This window comes from Triticum aestivum, chromosome 5B, assembly GCF_018294505.1.
Source record: "Triticum aestivum cultivar Chinese Spring chromosome 5B, IWGSC CS RefSeq v2.1, whole genome shotgun sequence".
In the NCBI taxonomy this organism is placed as follows: Eukaryota; Viridiplantae; Streptophyta; class Magnoliopsida; order Poales; family Poaceae; genus Triticum; species Triticum aestivum.
The window spans coordinates 451857502-451879295 of NC_057807.1; the positions used below are offsets into that span (position 1 = coordinate 451857502).

General features: G+C 43.5%; 1 long non-coding RNA gene, 2 other non-coding genes and 1 pseudogene across 17 annotated transcripts; all 4 read left to right on the forward strand.

Annotated features, from left to right (window-relative positions):
- The first annotated feature begins 1630 nt into the window (after nucleotides 1-1630).
- LOC123112406 (uncharacterized) lies at nucleotides 1631-8824 on the forward strand. Of its 15 annotated transcripts, XR_006455464.1 has the most exons (15): nucleotides 1635-2266; nucleotides 2766-2851; nucleotides 2960-3063; nucleotides 3313-3439; nucleotides 3523-3617; nucleotides 3836-4440; nucleotides 5063-5076; nucleotides 5161-5251; nucleotides 5337-5398; nucleotides 5486-5656; nucleotides 5736-5821; nucleotides 6349-6434; nucleotides 6528-7627; nucleotides 7758-7825; nucleotides 8283-8824. It is a non-coding gene; the product is annotated as an uncharacterized lncRNA (long non-coding RNA). The 15 variants fall into 15 exon arrangements; XR_006455458.1 differs by having other exon boundaries at nucleotides 1633-2266; nucleotides 3836-5076; XR_006455453.1 differs by having other exon boundaries at nucleotides 5063-5251.
- Nucleotides 4511-4590, forward strand: LOC123118151 (uncharacterized; annotated as a pseudogene).
- On the forward strand, nucleotides 4708-4803 carry LOC123118205 (small nucleolar RNA Z43). Its single transcript, XR_006457768.1, has one exon. It is a non-coding gene; the product is annotated as a small nucleolar RNA Z43 (small nucleolar RNA).
- On the forward strand, nucleotides 5164-5250 carry LOC123118295 (small nucleolar RNA U31b). Its single transcript, XR_006457846.1, has one exon. It is a non-coding gene; the product is annotated as a small nucleolar RNA U31b (small nucleolar RNA).
- Nucleotides 8825-21794: the final 12970 nt, after the last annotated feature.

Consider the following 21794-nt stretch of genomic DNA (forward strand, 5'->3'; position numbering starts at 1 on the left):
GCGGTGCAGGGCAATAAGCCGTGGCGGCGAGCCGGGCGCGACCGGTGCGTGTTATGGGTGCCGGGTGCGCACTAGACGCGTCGGGAGCGTCGGGACCGCGGGCGCACGTGCGAGCGTGCGGTTGACGTTGGGAGGAGGCGTATGTCGTCGTTGTGCTCGAGTCCGTGCTCGAGTTCGGCTACATCCTTCCGGCGTTTATCGTTGGCGGCTGCCATGGCGGACGCGGAGGCGGCGCGCGGTGAGCGTCTGGTGCGGTCGGGCTCGTCGGGTGCGCGCGGGACGTGTGGGATGCACTGGTGCGGTCGGGCTCGTCGGGCGCATCGGGTGCGCGTGGGACGTGCGGGGCGCAGAGGGATGCTAGGCGTGTGTCGCCGGCGGAGAAGGAACTCGGCGTATGCCGCCGGAGTCGTGACGGAGCACGGTGAGACCGGCGTGAGTGCTCCAGATTGGGTCCGTGGTGGTGCCACCGGCGTCGATGCGTCGAATCGGGTCCGCGGGCTGGGTCACGGCTATGACGACGACAATGACAGGAGTTGCAACAACTCGAGCGATGGCAAATCAAGATTAGGGGGAGACTCTTAGACATAATCTTGACATGCATAAGTTTGTTAGCCGAGCCATGCATGATTGTTGGTTAGTAGCTTGGTCAAGTCGTGTGTGGCTGTTAGAGAGTTTTCAGTAGAAGATAAGGCCAGTGATTAGTGGGTCCAGGTTGTTACGTGAGGTGAGTGCATGGTGGTTGTTGCCGTGCATGTAGCTAGCTCAGTGCGTGTGTGTGTGGAGTTAGTGGCCGGTGGGGTGGGAGGGTCGTGTGTGCGCCCATGTATAAATACCCATGTACTGGTCAAACGGAGGCGCCGGTATGAGCTGTGAGTAGCCATGTAGCCATTGTAAGAAAGAAAAGGATTGAGGTGTTCGTGTGCCCGTGACGGTGTTCGTGCGTCGGCCGGAAAATCTTATGTCCACTGTTCTTTTTCTTTTACCTCCGTTTGAGTGAGAGGTGAGGTAGCTAGAGGGCTGCGGTTCCAACAAGAAAGATGGGGTGGTGGTAGCCATTGCTCCGGCGAGCATGACGACGGCCGTGAGGAACAGGGCTAGGAGTAGGCGCTGACTTGCCATGGAGTGGAAACGCGCGCGTTTCATGCGTTGGCACCACAAGAATTATATGAGAAGGCATAGCGAGCCGCTCCAGCTAACAACAGTAGCAACTGGCAAGGTTCAAGGAGACAAAGCTCCAGCCTTCCGTTCAGCGTGAGAAACAATGAGTAGACTGAATCAACAGCATGAGGCACAATGCGGAGGAACCTCCAATTCCCGGCTAGCGGCTGGCGATAGACTATAAAATGTGGTTATAAGAGATAAGAACGGAGGAGTAGATTCCATCGTCGACGTTGAACATATAAATCTAGCTATGCAACCCGCCGATCTGGAGGCCTTGCCGCGCGCGTGATCGCTGGCCACTCGATCAACTCTCTCGTTCGTTTTTCACCGTTGGTTTTTACTATTCACTACTAAATTTTGTTACACCTCGCACTGCTTCACTGGGTGGCTGCCAGTTGACCCATAAAATCATTGGTCCACACTGCAGCGAAGGGCTCGCCGACTGGGTCGGTGACCAATGACGCTCCTGGTGAAAAAGCCCTAGATCGAGCGGTCAAAACAGATCACGCCTCCTCGATTCCTTCCACTCCCTCGACACCACCTCCCTTCCACCCGGCGGCGCCTCCTCCTTCCTCCTCATCTGGCGGCGCCTTCTCCTTCCTCCTCGTCCGCCTTCATCCCCATCCGGCGGTGCCTCCTCCTTCCTACCCATCCAGCAACGCCTCCTCCCTCCTTTCCACGGCCTCCAGCACAGCGCGCCACCGGCTAGCTGCACCACCACCGTATCCGCGAGAGAGGAAGTTGCGGGAGGAGGAGAGCCCATACTGTGAGGAAGACGTGGGGAGGAGCTCTACCCGGCTCAGCTGCCGGCCAGGATCTGGAAGAAGAGGAGACCCAGTGCTGGCGTCGGCTCGAGCGATGCGGGTTGACGGTCAGTGCAGGTGAGCGCGGCGTGTAGTGCGGTGCCCTGGACAGGTGGCAGCAGCCGTCAAGACAGGAGCGGCGCCGTGAGCGACGGCCCTTGGTCGTCTTCAGGTGTGCGTCGTTCGTGGTGGCCAGTCGTAGGTGTTGCCGGGCGACCAGAGGCGCCTGCAGCAGGCCGGTGCCCCTTAGCAAGATTGGCATGAACTGGGAGGCAACCGGTGTGTAGTATGATCCTCACAGGGTAGCACGTCTCTTTCCTTTCTCTTCTCCTGTCTCTGTGTGTGTGTTTGTGTGTGTTTGTGTGTGTGTGTGTGTGCGCGCGCGTTCGCTCGCGTCGTTTCTCCTTTCTTCTCTCCTGAAGAAGGGGCTGCTCAGTTTTGGAACAGCAAACCATAGAGGATATGGGTCTGCACGGGCTTGGAGCAGAAAGCCATGGCTGTCAAGGCGAATAAGCAACATATAATTGTTATGCTGAAAATAAGCATTTTTGCAAATTATTGTTTTTTGTTCTTAAGATATTTATAGCATTTTTGTCTGAATAATTAAAGCCATCTACTCTATTGATGATTTGTTAGGTGAAAAAAAGAATGAAAAGGAGCTTGTAGTTTTGTGAATAAGTCTGCTACTTTCGCAGTCCACTTTGTTAGTATCATAAGATTAATTATACAGTTATACTCCAATCTGCTGTTGCTTTTAAGCATCTGCAGCTGATCTGATGGGATTGAATGGCTAATTTGCAGGTCAGAGTATAACCCAGATCAGTCCTTATGGGAGAGAGGGTTTATGCTTGCAGGGCGAAGGTATAAACAACTAGACTTGGAGGCAGGTACGGAGACCAATTATCGAGGTTTCTTCTTTCTTTAGTTTGCTGATGAGAAGTGACGCCAACTGGGGACATCTTTGTTTATAACCTTATTGGTATACCTTATGGCAGCTCACAAATGCAAGGGGCCATACCTTAAAATGCAGCCACTATCTTCTTGCTTTCGTTCCAGAAAATAATGCCCTCCCGTGTGTGATCTACTGCCATGGAAATAGGTGCTTACCCTGCGTGATCACTGTTAGCATATGTTTGCTCATGCATTGGGCACTTGTTAGTTTTGGCATTCTTATTTAATGTGCCTTGCTTTAGCTAACATACCTCTAGACTTTGGAAACTGCAGCACTGGATTAATAGCACAAATTTACAAATCTATGTACTTACTAATTATGATTTAGCTTATCACCTCGAGCAATCACCAATACCTTCTTCAATATTTAACAGGATTTTTCTCTAACTCAATGCAGCTGATGCAGAGCAGATGCAAATGAAGTTGCTGTAGTACTTCTTCCTTCAAACATCACAGTTTTCGCACTAGACTTTTCCGGTTCAGGTCCATCGGACGGAGATTATGTCAGCCTTGGTTGGCATGAGGTATATAATCAGTACACATTTTGTTCTTCTGCATTCATAGCGCTGTTCACTGTATTCTGAAATTCACGCTAATTTACTTCTAGAAAGAGGACCTCAAATGCGCAGTATCATTCCTGCGCACCAACAAGCAAGTTTCCCGTATAGACCTTCGGGCGCGATCGATGGGTGCTGTTACAAGGTACTTTCTGGTTTGTATACTGTGTGCTCCATTTCCTTCCGGGCATCTCTCTATTTCATTTCACTTGATTCAATATTTTTAGATCACAATGCACTAGATGGTTCTTGAACAGAACTGTGTGTGTTCAAGTGGTTCTTGGTTCTTCCATTTAATTCTTATTAGACTGATGTTTATGTACATCTTTTGGCCTTTAATTCATGTTTTGTATAAATGTACAGCCTACTACATGGAGCAGAAGAACTGAGAGATGATGTTTCTGCTGAGCCTACTATATGGTTCTTGGTTCTGCTATTGATGAGATATATGTTATCATTCTGACGATCTGTCGCAACAACATATGGTTTTTCAGCTATAAATTTTTGCTATCTGGTCTCTGTTTTGGCCTCCTGATTAGTTGATAATTTTTTTATTTGATTTGGTCTTTGTTGATGATTTTTGGTTTAAAATCTTTCTCCATGAAAATCGTACAAGCAAACGGGTGGTCTGAACTGATGCCATGTTGATATGTCTACATAATCCATGCTTACCCTTGTGGTTGGCATCCGAGAGAAAACATCATATGTCTTTTCCAATCTTCTCAACAATTATTTTCTTCTGTTTTTTGTCGTGTTTGCGCTTAGGTCATGTTCTCCCTCTTAGTTGGAGTTTAGTTTTTTTACAGGACTCGGATCTGAGAGGGATGCAGTGGTTGCGGATAGCGAGATGGTTTACTTACCAACCCTTTGCAGCGTTTGCCAACTCTCGAGTCAAATGGTCTAACCAAGTTTTCCTCAATCCTCTGTTCTCATTTTGGTTTTGATGCCTTGCTGCCTTCAACATTAAGGTGAGGTCTGAGGCATTGCGATTCCTGGAATCCTTCTTCCATTTTTCTTTCGATTTGATTTTCTGCCTCCCAAATGATGATTACAAGTGCATGGTTCATATGATCGAATTGTGATTGCTTGAACAAAAATAGTCTTTCGCTCCTATCTGACCACCTTTCAATCTCACACCTTTTCAGGAGAATCAAACAACTTAGTTTGTCTGTTTTTTTTTCATATTACATGTAGAACATTGCATTGACAAGGTGTAGTTGTATTGATTCATTATAGGACGGTGAAGATTGATATTTGGTCTTGTTCATCGAGACTGGCATTTATTTGCCTTGCAAACCATCCTGCTATATCAGCACCCATATTCTGAGTCCTCTTATTAGTACTATCTTGGTTCGACATGTTAATTCTTTTCTATTGTTTGCCCTATGATTAGACTAAACTAATAGAGAAGCAATTTCCACTTGACTAATAAATAGGGTGATTTTTTATTTGCTTGGATTTGAGCAGTGATGAGACAATTAAATAAATATGATCTTCTGGGTGTGATTATCAATCGCTACTTTCTTACTGAGCTCCTATCCATTTGCTTTTGAGTCTGTTGTGATTTGTTCACCAATTTTCTAAATTCAGCTTGATCGCAAGAGGTATTCGGATCTTCAAAACATTTTGAACTTTGATTGCGATTGCACAATAGATACTTTGACGTTTGCAATGATTTTCCGAACCAGTTTGAGGATGACGACTTCATATCTGTCGCTCCACTCTTACGGTCTGCATAGGTGGATCTTTGCTGATTGACATACTTCTGAATCTGATTCGGTAGATAATGATTCCATATTTCGATGCACCCTAATCTCTTCCCATACAATCACTTAGTCATTTCTTCGAGTTGTTTCTTTGGCAGATGAACACTCCTATATCTGCATTCAAAGGCAAAGGGCGGGCTATCATGCCTAAAACGCCTAGGTATCCATCCTACCTTTGTCGTATCAGATGGTTTGAAGGTTCTTGTTCCTTTGTCTATACCTAATGTATTTTCGTTTTGTGAAACAGCAAATCACCATGCCCAAAAAGCTCTCGTCGCAAGCTTTTTACTTCACCTTTGAAGATTAAAGGGCCTGAGGTTAAGGGAGCAGACCTGTCTAACTCTACTGGAAATGTTACTACCGAAGCTGAAAAGAGTCCTTCTGCTGGAGATGTAGTTCAAGCTGTATCCAGCCAAATGTTCGTCCCTTTTTCACATGCAGCTGTCTTCATCCTTTTGCACAAACCATGCTTGATCCATCACAATGTTTTGTAGCAGGAACCTAAACAAGTTGATCAAGAGACTGAGACCGCAGTAGCTGGAGATGGAAAGAATGTTCTTTCCGAACAGACTAAAAACAAGAGGTAAAGACTCATAGTCTGTTACATTCAAGCTGTTTCGTGTGGATATATCATGATGATCACTGTTCTTCCATTGTCGTGTCTTCTTTACAATCCAAGGCTTGATTCTGTGTAATTTCATAGACGTTTTCTTCTTAACTAATGCATACGATGGCATTTCATCAGACCCTTTTTTTTATCGTTGTTAGATTGAAATTTACTAAATGCCCAGTGAAACAACCTTTTACCTTCAGGCTGCAATATGTTTTGCTTGGTACTGGTCCATGCTCTTATTCCATTTCTGACGCATGTACATGTGGTCTTTGCTACTGCATGGAAAATAGCTTGCTTGATATATACAATTCATCAGCCATGTAACTGAATTGTGTGTGTTTTTTTTTGCTTAGTTAATCTACCGCTAATTTATGCCCTATATTTATTGCATGTAATCTTTTTGTTCTTGGAGTTATTATACTCTATAACTCTTGTTCTTTATGCTGGTACTATCTTTACTGACATGCCACTTATTTTTGCTAATGGCTGCAACTCAGAGCGAACGCTGCTGCCAAAGGCGCCGGCACTCCAAAGAAAGCAAAGCAGTAGTTCTTCGATGAACTAATCTAGACGTGTACATATGGTATGACCATCCCTTCATGAATTTTGTTTCTGGTGAATCCGCAATACACGAGATGCTGTTATAAAATAATTGTAGTTGCATCTTCTTCCACAGGGTATCTTCTATGTTCTGCTTGCTTATCAAGCTAAATTAGCTACTAGATGGATATGCTGATCAAGAGATTTTCTCAGCTCTCCTGCATCGTAGCAACGGTCTAGCCATCAGGTCTGAGGATCGCCAGCACAGCAAACTTTTGTGGATGCACTTGCTGTATTTTGTGCGGAATGATGTAAGCTGCTGTCATGACACCACCTCTATTTATGTCCTCGAACGAACCAACTACTATACGTTGTAGATATCGCCATTGTCCTTTTGCCCTTCTTTGAATCCCAATAGGCATTCAGTGGGAATTTTAAATTCAGAGTTGAGTACTCATTTCAGTTCTTAGTTCAGTGAGACCAAATTTATTTTCATAGAATGCCAGACAAAATTATCCTTAATTCAGCTTTTCCCTGCTGTTATTTGCCTACTTAGTGCCGAGTGATCAAATATATTCCATGGAGTGCTTTCTTATATTTTATCGCCATTTGTTTTGAATTCCAATCTTCATCCATTCACACCCTCTTGAGACGGCTTTCCCATATCTTCAAATAACTTATACCATGCTCAAAATTTAGCGATGCCTACCTAACACAAAAAAGATGTGCAATTTTTTAAGACCCATTAAATGGTACACCAAAAGTAACAATTTCTAAGTAATTCCAGTAGTAGTCGATAAAATGAGCATGGAATGACATAGATTGTTTTTTAGAACATTTATAGCTGTTTTGTGTTTTTTTAAGAATATCCTCTGCTTTATCATGATGGCTTGATTAGCTTCATACTTTTTAGGTTTCAACCGCTTAACTAAAAGAAGAAGGCGAATTTAGTTAATTCCCTGCTCCTTATTTTCACTCAAACATTTACCTCAAAGCATGCGCATGGCCTGTTTCTCCTATGGGCCGACGGCCTTCAAATGACCGAGGAAATATCTACTACAGTTGTCTCTCTTAGCTTCCCGCAGCCACCAGACCCTATCTTATGTTCACTTACCTCATCTCCCCCCTCCCCCCTTTGCCTGGAGCTCCTCCGCGGTAGCTGCTCCTGCGGTCGAACCAGATACACGGATGCCAAAGGCCCGCGGTCAGCTTCTGCAGTGCCCTACTCTTTACCAGGTGCGCCTCCTCCTCCCGGCATCCATTACTGTTGCTTCATCACAGTCAACTCCATGTGGTCATGGTCGGCAAATACATCTCTCTCTCCCATTTTGTTTAGCCTTTGACTGACCATGATTTCACCTTTTAGGTGTTCAATCTATTTTGGTCCTGAACAAAGGCGGATAGGAGTTCCTACGAGCAGTCATATTTCTCAAGGTATATCCCTCTGTTCCAGATCCAGATCCAACTCTGGTCTTGGTTGATGCATCTAAGATATGTTTAGTTCCTCCCCATATGCTTTAGAATGTGTTTTCTGTACTGCCATAAAGCTATAAATGCTATATTTGCATAGAGCCAGTAAGAAATATAATTTAGTGCCCTTGAGTAATACTGAAATATTCAGCATGGTCTTTGTCAACTTGTTTCATGCCATTCTATGAAAGCTACATGATTGATGCATGTGCTTTGTGCGGACTATGTAAAAACATTTGATTTCAGTGTCCATCAATACTATTTTCTTCATATGAGCTAATTTCATTGCTTACCTCTATTCATATCTTCATGGTGTTATAGCTTTGTTTCATTATGAGTTTACTAGAGCTTGCTGCATGTTTATTCCAAGGCTTCGCTCCTTGTTATTCTTAATGCATACTGTATGTATACCTTGTGCCAGCCCCCTTGGTCTATCTTTTGAAATCGTGCTCATGGAGCTGGTCGAGCTATCCACCGTTTCTCTAGCTGAAGCAATGTTTGAGAAACTCGGGCTCCCTAAACCAGTCTACCATGTGCATCAGCTTGAGCAGGGTGGGTATAAAGCGCAGGTTGAATTTCACCGTACAAAAGAGCGTTTTCATGCTTCAGCACGCCGGGTTAAACTGCCAAGCCCTGTATGTGTGGATGGGGAGGCATCAATGAATCACATGGAATCCAGAGAGGCATTAATGTGTATCATCTTGATTGTCGCCTTGACCTTATCAATCCCCTTCTTCCCTCCGTGTACCAAACCTTCTCTCGCTCACCCTGTCTCTTCCAGACCATCGTCGTTGTTCCTCAACTTCGATTGCAATATCAACACGTCAGTTCCTCAGGTGGATCCTCACTGAATCAGACCGCTTAACAGGCGAACCTTTACCAACATGGTATTATTTCAATTTTGAGTTGGTGTTGTTCCTTAGAGACATGGTCAAATATTGAGAAATTTTAGATTTGCTTGCATCTTGGTTTGCCCATGACTGAAATCAATATTTCTTCGTTGCTAACAAGAAAAGATCAGTTGTCTCATGCAGATGCATACCCTGTTGATATGTTACTGCTCATTTCAGAAGTGTTTGATTCATCCTAGCTAATTCAAGTTAACCTGGGTACAACAATAGATAGACATTTATTTATGGACAACAATAGTAGTGAGCAGGCAATGTAAAATGCATTTCTGTTAGTTCGACGAAATTGACGGTACTTTGTTCTTGCTTCTATATCCTGATTTGGCAATTTTATGATTGGTCTCTCAATATTTCAACTTGCATGGTTTGAATTAGTTTCACATGCTAAAGTATATAGTTTGAACATAGGTATTCCTTAATTTTTCATATAAAAGGTTTAGAATTATTACCCTTTGTGCTTGCTAAAACTCGAAGTTACTAACAAATGCAAAGGTTTCTGTTACAAAAGGTTTAGAATCATTACCTTTGATGCTTGAATTTGGACCTTGCACCTTACTTGGGTAACATAGAGCCAAATGGCACATTTTCCAAATACACGTTCAAAACACTTCGGGTTTGACATGGTCTCTATCCTCAATCAAACATAAAATTACTATAAAAGGCAAATATTGTTCAACATGAACATGGTTTCAAATGGGTCTCTGCGCCATTTGGCGCACGGGGTCATCTAGTTGATTTAAAACATCCCACAGGTGGGAGGCTTCCAAGCCTGCTGCCGCCGCACCGGACTTGGTCTCGCCGAAGAAACGGCATTTGGTGGTTCTTGGAGCATCTCCAAAGACGCGTTATATAAGTGTCGCGCTGAAAAATTAGTGGTTTTTGCGTGCGCTACCGCTCTGGGTGCTCCAATAAAGTGAAGGTGCAAAAACCTCGCGCACGGCATAACAGCGCGCGCGCCGAAACGTCATCATGCGCCGTTTATTTGCTGTGCCCACTCCAGTGCGCTGGACACTCGAGTGCCCGCTCGCAACTTCCACCTACCCCATCCAGCCGCTGGCGCCGCCATGGCCCGCGCCACCCATTTGTTCCGGCGCTTCCCTGACGTATCCCCGCGCCGGTGCTGCTTCCTCCTTCTCCTCTAGTCGCCGCCGCCCCTAGCGTGAGGCATTCCTCTAACGAATAGCGCCCGGCCGCCCATTGTCGTTCAACGTCCGCAAGGTGTTCGACAAAATGCTTGCAAGGTATGTATTGCTTCAACTTCATATTTTCACATGAATTTGGTGCATGTTGTTTGTTGTTTTTATAGCCTAGTTTAAATTAAACATTGTAAATGAGTTCGTCATATGATTCTTCCGAAAAAGAATTTGATATTGAAGAGGAGGATCTTGCAATGATCCTAGCTATGTACATCAATAAAAAAACCGAAGCACGGTGGTTTGGTTATGGGTCGGCAGAAAATTTGGAGGGATAGGATCGATGCCCACAACAGATTGATCAGGCACTATTTTGCGGATCCTCCTGTGTACCTCGAGTCATACATCCAGCGCCGGTTTAGGATGAGCACAGAGTTGTTCAGGCGCATTGTAGAGAAACTAGCGAGCCATGACCGGTTTTTTCAGCAAATGAGGAATGTGGCCGGAGAGCTCGGGCATAACACCTTTCAGAAGGTGACAGCTGCTTTGCGTATGTTGGCATACGGTATCCCCGCTGATCTAGTTGATGATCACTTGCCATGGGTGAGAGTCAAGCCATCATGTGTGTCAAGCGCTTCGCAGTCGGAATTGTGCAAGTGTTTGGCCATGAGTATTTGAGATCTCCCAATGTCGAAGGCGCCGCAAGGCTATTGGAGATGAATAAAGCTCGTGGCTTCCCAGGTATGCTTGGCTTAATAGATTGCATGCATTGGAGTTGGAAGAATTGTCCTAAGGCATGGCATGGCCAATTCCATGGCCAAAAAATGGTTCCACTATAATGCTTGAAGCGGTGGCTGAGGGAGTCCTGGATTAGGGGGTCCTCGGACAGCCGGACACTTTGGTCGGGCTGTTGGACTATGAAGATACAAGATTGAAGACTTCGTCCCGTGTCCGGGTGGGACTCTCCTTTGCGTGGAAGGCAAGCTTGGCAATCCGGATATGTAGATTTCCTTCTCTGTAACCAACTTTGTGTAACCCTAGCCCCCTCCGGTGTCTGTATAAACCAGAGGGTTTAGTCCATAGGATAACAACAATCATAATCATAGGCTAGCTTCTAGGGTTTAGCCTCAACGATCTCGTGGTAGATCAACTCTTGTAATACTCATATCATCAAGATCAATCAAGCAGGAAGTAGGGTATTACCTCCATCAAGAGGGCCCGAACCTGGGTAAACATTGTGTCCCCCGCCTCCTGTTACCATTAGCCTTAGACGCACAGTTCGGGACCCCCTACCCCGAGATCCGCCGTTTTTGACACCGACATTGGTGCTTTCATTGAGAGTTCCATTGTGCCGTCATGATAGGGCTTAGTGGCTCCTTCAACCATCTTCAACGATGCGATCCAGGGTGAGGTTTTTCTCCCCGGACAGATCTTCGTATTCGGCGGCTTCATACTGCGGGCCAACTCGCTTGGCCATTTGGAGCAGATCGATAGCTACTCCCCTGGCCATCAGGTCAGGTTTGGAAGCTTGAACTACACTATCGACATCCGCGAAGACTTGATCTTCGACGGACTCGAGCCCATGGCAGGTGCGCCGAACAGTCACGATAAGCATGACTTAGATCTGCCATTAGACGGTGTTCAGGAGAACGCACCTGCAGCTGCCCCAGCCTCAGATCCGGAGCAGATCTCGCCATCCGAGGATGGGTGGATGGACCCCGCCATGGAGGCCGCACACTCAACGGCGATAGAGCCGAACACAGACTTCACCTCCCATGAGGCTGGTGTCACCGGACCCTCGGACTCGTCTCCGGCCATAGGCTCCGAACCGCGTGTGTCCGTGCCTGTCAAATCTGATTGGGCACCGATCATGAAGTTTACCTCCGTGGATATCTTTCAGCACTCACCCTTGGGCGACATGCTAGATTCATTGAGGTCTCTCTCTCTCTCTCTGACAGAGGACTCTTGGCCGAACTATGTCCGGCTTGAGTGGGAAGCGGACAACAAAGAAATTCGTTCCCCACCCACCACCCACTTAATAGCCACTGTCGATGACTTAACCGACATGCTTGACTTCAACTCCGAAGACATCGACGGTATGGACGACGATGCAGGAGAAGAACAGGAACCACCGCCCACAGGGCGCTGGACAGCCACCTCATCATATGATGGTGGACACTCCCAAAGAAAGCGATGGCAATGAGGCAACGGAGGATAATCCCTTTGAGAAGCAATCTAAGCACCGGCATCATCGGCGCCGCTCTAAACCTCGCCATAGCAAAAATAGCGATACCGGCACAAGAGACTATAGCAATTCAGATGGTGCCAAAGATGAAAACAATCCCGCCCAACCAGGCTTCGAGCAGGCCGAGTGGGAGTATGGGCAAGCTAGCCCTAAGGAACAGGCAACAGATGGAGAATCAGAGGACGACAATTACATGCCCCTCTCCGAAGACGAGGTGAGCCTTGGCGATGAAGAATTCATCGTGCCTGAGGACCCCGTCGAGCAGGAGCGCTTCAAGCGTTGGCTTATAGCCACTGCAAAAAGCCTGAAGAAAAAGTAGCAGCAGCTTCAAGCTGATCAAGATCTGCTAACTGATAGATGGACTGAGGTCCTGGCAGCCGAGGAATACAGACTCGAGCGCCCAACCAAAAGTTACCCAAAGCACAGGTTGCTACCTCAACTCGAGGAGGAGGCATTAAAGCCTACACTACCAGCGCACGATGCGGCTAACCGGCCACCTCGTGGCCGAGACAAAGCGGCGTATCAGCCCGAAGTCCAGCCCGCACCCCGGCGCCAAGCAAGCAAAAACACGAAGGCCCGGGGCTACACTCATGACCTGTGAGATAAATTGGAAAATAAATCACGTCAATCAAGATCGATCTAGGGATCACGGGGGCGCGCCCCAACGCGCGACGATGACCGTCACGCCGGATATACTAACAACAAATCCGGCCGGGCCGAATACAACAGACCAGACTCGTTTGAACTACGTTGTGATGTAGCCCGGCATAGAGGCGCCGCACACCCCCTATGCTTCACTGACGAAGAATGGATCATGAATTCCCATAAGGGTTTAAACCCGTAAACATTGAATCATATGATGGTACTACAGACCCCGCGGTATGAATAGAAGAATTCTTCCTCCACATTCACATGGCTGCTACGTCTTGAGCTTGCGTTGGGTTTCCTCGAAGAGGAGAGGGTGATGCAACGATAGTAGCGTAAGTATTTCCCTCAGTTTTTAAGAACCAAGGTATCAATCCAGTAGGAGGCTCCTCAAAAGTCTCACACACCTACACAAACAAACTGAGAACTCGCAACCAACGCAATAAAGGGGTTGTCAATCCCTTCACGGCCACTTGCGAAAGTGAGATTTAATAAAGATAGTATGATAAGATAAATATATTTTTGGTATTTTATAATATAGATGCAAAAAGTAAAGATGCAAATAAAAGTAGATTGAAAACAAATATGATAAGAGATAGACCCGGGGCCATAGGTTTCACTAGTGGTTTCTCTCAAGATAGCATAAGTATTACGGTGGGTGAACAAATTACTGTCGAGCAATTGATAGAAAAGCGCATAGTTCTGAGATTATCTAGGCATGATCATGTATATAGGCATCACGTCCATAACAAGTAGACCGACTCCTGCCTGCATCTACTATTATTACTCCACACATCGACCGACTCCTGCCTGCATCTAGAGTATTAAGTTCATAAGAACAGAGTAATGCATTAAGCAAGATGACATGATGTAGAGGGATAAACTCAAGCAATATGATATAAACCCTATCTTGTTATCCTCGATGGCAACAATACAATACGTGCCTTGCAATCCTTTCAGTCACTGGGTAAGGACACCGCAAGATTGAACCCAAAGCTAAGCACTTCTCCCATGGCAAGAAAGATCAATCTAGTAGGCCAAACCAAACTGATAATTTGAAGAGACTTGCAAAGATAACTCAATCATACATAAAAGAATTCAGAGAAGATTCAAATATTGCTCATAGATGAACTTGATCATAAACCCACAATTCATCGGATCTCGACAAACACAACGCAAAAAGAGTTTACATCGAATAGATCTCCACAAGAGAGGGGGAGAACATTGTATTGAGATCCGAAAAGAGAGAAGAAGCCATCTAGCTAATAACTATGGACCCGTAGGTCTGTGGTAAACTACTCACAACTCATCGGAGGGGCAAGGATGTTGATGTAGAAGCCCTTCGTGGTCGATTCCCCCTCCGACAGAGTGCCGGCGAAGGCTCCAATATGAGATCTCACAGATACAGAAGGTTACGGGTGGTGGAAACTGTGTTTCGTCCGCCTCCTGGATGTTTTCGGGGTACATAGGTATATATAGGAGGAAGAAGTACGTCGGTGGTCCCCCGAGGGGCCCACGAGACAGGGGGCGTGCCCTATAGGGGGGGCTCCTATCTCGTGGGAGCCTCTACAGCTTCTTGGCTTGCACTCCAACTTCTCTGGATCACGTTTGTTCCAAAAATCACGCTCCCGAAGGTTTTATTTCGTTTGGACTCCGTTTGATATTCCTTTTCTTCGAAATACTGAAATAGGCAAAAAAAACAGCAATATGGGCTGGGCCTCCGGTTAGTAGGTTAGTCCCAAAAAATGATATAAATGTGTAAAATAAAGCCCATAAACATCCAAAAGGGGTAATATAATAGCATGGAATAATCAAAAATTATAGATACATTGGAGACGTATCAAGCATCCCCAAGCTTAATTCCTGCTCGTCCTCGAGTAGGTAAATGATAAAAAAGAAACATTTGATGTGGAATGCTACCTAGCATAATTCTCAATGTAATTTTTTTTATTGTGGCATGAATGTTCAGATCCAAATGATTCAAAATAAAAGTTCATATTGATAAAAGAAATAGTAACACTTCAAGCATACTAATCAAAGTAATCATGTCTTCTCAAAATAACATGGCAAAAGAAAGTTCATCCCTACAAAATCATATAGTTAGGCTATGCTTCATTTTCGTCACACAAAGATGTTCCCAACTTCAATACCCCCGATGACAAGCCAAGAAATTGTTTCATACTTAAATAATCTCAAACTTTTTCAACCTTCACGCAATACATGAGCGTGAGCCATGAATATAACACTATGGGTGGAATAGAATATGATGATGAGGATTGTGTGGAGAAGACAAAAAGGAGAAAGTCTCACATTGACGAGGATAATCAACGGGCTATGGAGATGCCCATCAATTGATGTCAACATGAGGAGTAGGAATTTCCATGCAACGGATGCACTAGAGCTATAAATGAATGCTCAACAAAAGAAAACTAGTGGGTGTGCATCCAACTTGCTTGCTCACGAAGACCTAGGGCATTTGAGGAAGCCCATCGTAGGAATATACAAGCCAAGTTCTATAATGAAAGATTCCCACTAGTATAAAAAAGACAACTTATGAGACTCACTATATGAAAAACATGGTGCTACTTTGAAGCACAAAAATATGAGACTCACTACATGAAGAACAAGGTGCTACTTTGAAGCACAAGTGTGGAAAAAGAGATAGTAACATTGCCCTTTTTACTTATTTATTTATTTATTTATTTATTGGGGCCTTTCTTTTTTTTCTTTTGGCCTTTCTTCTTTTTTTTTCTTTTTTTTCTTTGGGCAATGCTCTAATAATGATGATGATCACATTTATATTGATTACAACATATGAATTATAACTCAAAACTAGAACAAGATATGACTCTATATGAATGCCTCCGGCGGTGTACCGGGATGGTGCAATGAATCAAGAGTGACATGTATGAAAAATAATGCATGGTGGCTTTGCCACAAATACGATATCAATTACATGATCATGCAATGGCAATATGACAAAAGTAAAGTATGTCATGATGATGATGAACGGAACGGTGGAAAGTTGCATGGCAATATATCTTGGAATGGCTATGGAAATGCAATAATAGGTAGGTATGGTGGCTGTTTTGAGAAAGATATAAGGAGGTTTATGTGTGATAGAGCGTATCGTATCACGGGGTTTGGATGCACCGGCGAAGTTTGCACCAACTCTCAAGGTGAGAAAGGGAAATGCACGGTACCGAAGAGGCTAGCAAAGGCGGAAAGGTAAAAGTACGTATAATCCATGGACTCAACATTAGTCAAAAGAACTCATATACTTATTGCAAAAATTTAGAAGTCATCAAAAATCAAGTACTACGGGCATGCTTCTAGGGAGATAGATTGGTAGGAAAAGACCATCGCTCGTCCCCGACCGCCACTCATAAGGATGCACAAGCCAGGTACACTTCATGTTTCAAATTTGTTACACAACTTTAACCATACGTGCATGCTACGGGATTTGCTAACTTCAACACAAGCATTCTTTAAATTCATAATCACCCAACTAGCATGACTTTAATATCACTACCTCTATATATTAAAACAATTATCAAGTATCAAATTGATCATAGCATCCAGTTCACTTCCTATGATAGTTTCTATTATACCCAACTTGGATGCCTACCATTCTAGGACCAATTTTATAACCATAGCAAATATCATGTTGTTCTAAAAAACTCTCAAAATAATATAAGTGAAGCATGAGAGACTAGTAATTTCTACAAAAATAAATCACCACCGTGCTCTAAAAGATATAAGTGAAGCATTAGAGCAAAAACTATCAAGCTCAAAAGATATAAGTGAAGCACATAGAGTATTCTTAGCAAATTCTAATCAAATAGGCTTCTCCCAAAAGGTGTGTAAAGCAAGGATGATTGTGGTAAACCAAAAACCAAAGACTAATATAATACACGACGCTCCAAGCAAAACACATATCATGTGGCGAATAAAAATATAGCTCCAAGTAAAGTTACCAATGAATGAAGACGAAAGAGGGGATGCCTTCCCGGGGCATCCCCAAGCTTAGGCTTTTGGCTATTCTTGAATATCTTCGGGTGCCATGGGCATCCCCAAGCTTAGGCTCTTGCCACCCTTTATTCCATAGTCCATAAAAGCTTTACCCAAAACTTGAAAACTTTATAACACAAAACTCAACAGGAAATCTTATAAGCTTCGTTAGTGAAAGAAAACAAAACCACCACATAAGGTACTGCAATGAACTCATTCATTATTTATTTTTGGTGTTAAACCTACTGTATTCAAACTTCTCTATGATTTATAAACTATTTTACTAGCCATAGATGCATCAAAATAAGCAAACAACACACAGAAAACAGAATCTGTCAAAAACAGAACATTCTGTAGCAATCTATAACTAACGCAAACTTCTGGAACTCTAAAAATCCTACAAAAATAGGAAGTCCTGGAAAATTTGTTTATTGAATAGCAGCAAAAAGAATCAACGCAAAAGAACGTTTCTGTGATTTAACAAAATTATATTCGTGCGTGCAAAGTTTCTGTTTTTCAACAGAATCAAATCAACTATCATCATAGGTTATCCTATAGGTTCTACTTGGCACAAACACTAATTAAAAGATAAAAACACATCTAAACAGAAGGTAAATGCAAGATTTATTACTAAACAGGAGCAAAAACAAAAAACATAAAGAAAATTGGGTTGTCTCCCAACTAGCGCTATCGTTTAACGCCCCTAGCTGGGCATAAAAGCGAAGATAGATCTAACGAGTGCCATCTTTGGCACTAAATTCATAAGTAGCCCGCATGATAGATTCATAAGGTAATTTGACTTTCTTTCTTGGAAAGTGCTCCATGCCTTTCTTTAATGGAAATTGGAATCTAATATTCCCTTCCTTCATATCAATAATCGCACCAATCATTCTAAGGAAAGGTCTACCAAGAATAATAGGGCAAGAAAGATTGCAATCTATATCAAGAACGATAAAATCCACGGGCACCAAATTTCTATTTGCAACAATAAGAACATCATTGATCCTTCCCATTGGCTTTTTAATGGTGGAATTCACAAGGTGCAAATTTAAAGAGCAATCATCAAGATCATGGAAACCTAGAATATCACATAAAGTTTTCAGAATCGTGGAAATACTAGCACCCAAATCACGCAAAGCAAAACACTCATAATCTTTAATTCTAATCTTTATAGTAGGTTCCCACTCATCATTAAGTTTTCTAGGTATAGAAACTTCCAAATTAAGTTTTTCATCATAAGATTGCATCAAGAAATCAACGATATGTTTGGTAAAAGCTTTATTTTGACTATAAGCATGAGGAGAATTAACAACGGATTGCAACAAGGAAATACAACTTTTTAAAGAGCAATTATCATAATCAAATTCCTTGAAATCCGAGGTAGTAGGTTCAATGTTATTAGAAGTTGAGGACTCTCCAATCTCACTTTTACCAAATTTAGCATCAAGATCTAAAAACTCCGAATTCTTGGGACGCCTTCTAGGCAAAGTTGATTCATCATCAGTCCCATAATCATCAAAATTCATATTGCAAAATATAGATCTAATAGGAGACGCATCAATAACTTTAAGATCCTCATCATTATTTTCATAGAAACTAGAAGAACACGCTTTTATAAAGCTATCTTTTTTAGCACGCAATCTAGCGGTTCTTTCCTTACACTCATCAATGGAAATTCTCATTACTTTGAGAGACTCATTGATATCATGCTTAGGAGGAGAAGATCTAAGTTTAAGAGAATCAACATCAAGCGAAGGTCTATCAACGTTCCTAGCCAAATCATCAACTTTGAGCAATTTTTCTTCAAGCAAAGCATTAAAATTCTTTTGAGAAACCATAAATTCTTTCACAATATTCTCAAAATAAGAGGGCAAAGGCATATCATTGGGATCAAGATGAGTATTTTTAGTAGCAAACATCTTCATAAGTTCATCCATCATTCCACTCAAAACATTGATTTCTTCTATAGCATGCACTTTTTTACTAGAAGATCTTTCGGTATGCCATTGAGAATAATTAGCCATAATATTATCAAGAAGTTTTGTAGCATCTCCTAATGTGATTTCCATAAACGTGCCTCCCGCGACCGAATCTAAAAGGTTTCTAGAAGCAAAGTTCAAACCGGCATAAAATTTTTGTATGATCATCCATAAATTCAAACCATGAGTAGGGCAATTGCGAAGCATCAATTTAATTCTTTCCCAAGATTGGGCAACATGCTCATGATCAAGTTGTTTAAAATTCATAATATCGTTCCTAAGAGTGATAATCTTAGCGGGAGGAAAATACTTAAAGATAAAAGCATCTTTCCACTTGTTCCAAGAATCAATACTATTTTTAGGCAAAGACGAAAACCAAACTTTAGCATGATCTCTAAGTGAAAACGGAAATAACTTCAATTTGACAATATCGTTATCCGTATCTTTCTTCTTTTGCATATCACACAAATCACCAAAGTTGTTTAGATGAGTAGCGGCATCTTCACTAGGAAGGCCGGCGAATTGATCTTTCATAACAAGATTCAGCAAAGCGGTATTGATTTCACAAGACTCAACATCATTAAGAGGAGCAATCAGAGTACCAAGGAAATCATTATTATTGGTATTCGAGAAATCACACAATTTGGTATTATCTTGCGCCATGGCAACAAGTAATCCAACACACAAGCAAACAGAAAAAGGCAAGCAAAAAAGAGAGGAGGAGATTGGGAAAGAGAGGGCGAATAAAACGGCAAGGGTGAAGTGGGGGAGAGGAAAACGAGAGGCAAATGGCAAATAATGTAAATGCGAGGGAGATGGGTTTGTGATGGGTAATTGGTATGTCTTGACTTGAGCGAAGACCTCCCCGACAACGGCGCTAGAAATCCTTCTTGCTACGTCTTGAGCTTGCGTTGGTTTTCCTCGAAGAGGAGAGGATGATGCAGCGATAGTAGCATAAGTATTTCCCTCGGTTTTTGAGAACCAAGGTATCAATCCAGTAGGAGGCTCCTCAAAAGTCCCACGCACCTACACAAACAAACTGAGAACTCGCAACCAACGCAATAAAGGGGTTGTCAATCCCTTCACGGCCACTTGCGAAAGTGAGATCTAATAAAGATAGTATGATAAGATAAATATATTTTTGGTATTTTATAATATAGATGCAAAAAGTAAAGATGCAAATAAAAGTAGATTGAAAACAAATATGATAAGAGATAGACCCGGGGCCATAGGTTTCACTAGTGGCTTCTCTCAAGATAGCATAAGTATTACGGTGGGTGAACAAATTACTGTCGAGCAATTGATAGAAAAGCGCATAGTTATGAGATTATCTAGGCATGATCATGTATATAGGCATCACGTCCATAACAAGTAGACCGACTCCTGCCTGCATCTACTACTATTACTCCACACATCGACCGACTCCTGCCTGCATCTAGAGTATTAAGTTCATAAGAACAGAGTAACGCATTAAGCAAGATGACATGATGTAGAGGGATAAACTCAAGCAATATGATATAAACCCTATCTTGTTATCCTCGATGGCAACAATACAATACGTGCCTTGCAACCCTTTCAGTCACTGGGTAAGGACACCGCAAGATTGAACCCAAAGCTAAGCACTTCTTCCATGGCAAGAAAGATCAATCTAGTAGGCCAAACCAAACTGATAATTTGAAGAGACTTGCAAAGATAACTCAATCATACATAAAAGAATTCAGAGAAGATTCAAATATTGTTCATAGATAAACTTGATCATAAACCCACAATTCATCGGATCTCGACAAACACACCGCAAAAAGAGTTTACATCGAATAGATCTCCACAAGAGAGGGGGAGAACATTGTATTGAGATCCAAAAAGAGAGAAGAAGCCATCTAGCTAATAACGATGGACCCGTAGGTCTGTGGTAAACTACTCACAACTCATCGGAGGGGCAAGGATGTTGATGTAGAAGCCCTCCATGGTCGATTCCCCCTCCGGCAAAGTGTCGGCGAAGGCACCAAGATGAGATCTCGCGGATACAGAAGGTTACGGTGGTGGAAATTGTGCTTCGTCCGCCTCCTGGATGTTTTCGGGGTACGTAGGTATATATAGGAGGAAGAACTATGTCGGTGGCCGCCCGAGGGGCCCACGAGACAGGGGGCGCGCCCTATGGGGGGGCGCGCCCTCCTATCTCGTGGGAGCCTCGGCAGCTTCTTGGCTTGCACTCCAAGTCCTCTGGATCACGTTTGTTCCAAAAATCACGCTCCCGAAGGTTTCATTCTGTTTGGACTCCGTTTGATATTCCTTTTCTTCGAAATACTGAAATAGGTAAAAAAAACAATATGGGCTGGCCTTCGGTTAGTAGGTTAGTCCCAAAAATGATATAAATGTGTAAAATAAAGCCCATAAACATCCAAAAGGGGTAATAAAATAGCATGGAACAATCAAAAATTATAGATACATTGGAGACGTATCAATCGCCCGCGGGGATGATCTACACGCCATCAAGTACCTCCCACTAAAACTCAAGGGACCGGCTCGGCATTGGCTGAATAGCTTGCCGGCGAACTCCATTGGAAGTTGGGAGAACCTGGCAGACGCATTCCTGGATAAATTCCAGGGCACTTATGTGCGACCACCGGATGCTGATGATTTAAGTCGCATAACCCAACAACCCGGAGAGTCAGCCAGGAAATTCTGGACTCGGTTCCTAACTAAAAAGAACCAAATTGTCGACTGTCTGGATGCCAAAGCCCTAGCGGCCTTTAAGCACAATATCCGGGATGAGTGGCTTGCCCGACATCTTGGCCAAGAAAAGCCAAAGTCAATGGCAGCCCTCACGACACTCATGACCCGCTTTTGTGCGGGCGAGGATAGCTGGTTGGCCCGTAGCAACAACACAGGAAGCAATCCTGGCACATCAGAGGCCAGAGATAGCAACGACAAGCCCCGACGCAACAAACACAAGCGTCGCAAAAATGGTGATAATGCCGAAGACACGGCAGTCAATGCCGGATTCAATGGCTC